Genomic DNA, 2079 nt, shown 5'->3' with positions numbered 1-2079 from the left:
ATGGAACGATATATCAATCACGTCTTCATCACTACTCCCCGCTGGAATCCTGGTGTTCCTGCGACTTTATCCTATATGCCGTCACCGATAAAAAAAAACCCCAGCACTCCCTGTAGTCCGCATCCGGACTGGAGCTTCTACACCACCCCACAATCGGATTCTGGGAATCCGGACTGTAGCAAGTTGGTTTCATTGTACCGAATTGACGACGATAAATGCGATCCACTGTGGGTTCTGGACGCCGGAGTTATCGACCCACTAACAATTCTGCATCAAATTTGTACTCTCAAAGTGCTTGACCTTCGACCTCCACACCGACAAGGCGCTGTTGACGTACGTTCTGCTACCGGATCAAGTCAGGCAGGACTCGTTGAATATGAATCTGGTGGTGGACATCCAGGATGGTCAGTGTAACGATGCTTTTGCCTACGTGGCCGACGTGTCGCGTTTCTGCATCATCGTTTTTAGTTTGTGTGAGTTCAAAAGCCAGAATATTAGCAACTATTCATACAAATTCAAAATCCTTTCGTCAGCAATTGAACTATTTGGACTTGAACTTCCATTGATCGGATGGAATATTTCGGATTTCCCTTTCGCCAGTTCATCCTGATGGTTATCGTATGTTTTTTTTATCATCCAATGTCTAGTTTTACGGCGTTCGAAGTCCCAGTGCCGGTACTAGAAAAAGAATCTTGCGAGATTTTGGCCTGGTAAAACATTTAAACTGATCGGAAGCCGAGACAAGGGTGGTCATTCGTCTACTTTCGAGGTGGCAAAAACAACAATTCAGTTTCAGTTTATCTCTTTGGTCCAGCAGAGCGGCGTTAATTGATGGGATCTGGCGAAATCGTAACAATCTGGCTGGTGAGAAGAACTCGTACAAGCTGGCGTACCCGAATGATTTCAAGGTGGACCGAAAGCCGAAGCAGTCGATTTGGGTCATCAGCGACAGTAGCTGACATAAATTTAAAACTAGTGATAACTTATAACTTTTTATTTTCATGAAATTGTCTCGTATTCCGAAAATACAGTTATAAGATATTGCTGATGCAGTTGAACACCGTAGTAATCGACCTGCGATAATCGATTTTATTCTTGTTCTGTGTGTCGCAATTAAGTCGAAAGCGGTAAGCTGTAATCGCACAGTGATATAGCACACAACTTGCGACGTACAGAACAACAATAAAACCGAATAGTAGACTCGGTTTTGAACTGCAACGGCAATGCGTATGTATGTTTAAAACCGCAAAAATTGTTTCAATAAATTTCTTGGTTGTTGCAAACAACATTTTTGGTTACATTTAGCGTTCATTTCAGGTTTATTTCAAAAAATAATATTAGTTTGTTTCAAACGTTTCAATGTTTGACTTGACAGATTTAATCAGTTTGTTTTAAACTAAAATCTGTTTAGATCAAACTATAAAGTTTGGTTGATATTACCTAAAAGATATCAACTGTCAAAACCAAACAACCAAGATTCTGGTTATTTCAAGCAAATATTTGTTGAATTGAAGTTAATTCCTAAAGCAAAAACAACCTAATATTTTAGTTAATTTCAAGCATCGCGGTTTGTCAAAGTAATCAAGTATATATTTACGCAAATTTCAATGTGAAAAGCTGGTTGAAGCAACCTAAAATATGGTTGTTTTTGCCATACATTTTTCTCCGTGTAAAAGTGCTATTTTGCATTAAATCGTTTCGGTATCTTCGGCGCACTTTTTCGTTATCTCCCAAGCAATAAGTGCGCCGAAGAGACCGAAACGATTTAAGCTAAAATAGCACTTTTATGAGCGATTGCGCACTTTGGATGGTACAATTTTTCTTGCAATTGACAATATTAAAAAATTCAAACAATTAAAACAACCCGTAGCCGCGGTAGCTAGCCGCACATTTGGAAATAAACAAATTACAAATGGCGAAAACGTTTGACAACCGGCCGACCGCCGACGATCGAACAAGCTACACGACAAAACAAGACAAAACCAACAAGTCCTATATAACCCAAAAATACGGAATGCGATACTTACTCAAATTTTGCGTTGAAATTACCTAGGTTCTAGTTCGCCATTTACCCAAACG

The 2079-nt window shown here is 39.7% G+C and overlaps 1 pseudogene; it reads left to right on the top strand.

The window, feature by feature from the left end:
- On the top strand, positions 1 to 959 carry LOC128745846 (protein yellow-like; annotated as a pseudogene).
- Positions 960 to 2079: the final 1120 nt, after the last annotated feature.

The sequence above is a fragment of the Sabethes cyaneus genome, chromosome 1 (assembly GCF_943734655.1).
Source record: "Sabethes cyaneus chromosome 1, idSabCyanKW18_F2, whole genome shotgun sequence".
In the NCBI taxonomy this organism is placed as follows: domain Eukaryota; kingdom Metazoa; phylum Arthropoda; class Insecta; order Diptera; family Culicidae; genus Sabethes; species Sabethes cyaneus.
This window is presented reverse-complemented; position numbering and strand designations above follow the sequence as displayed.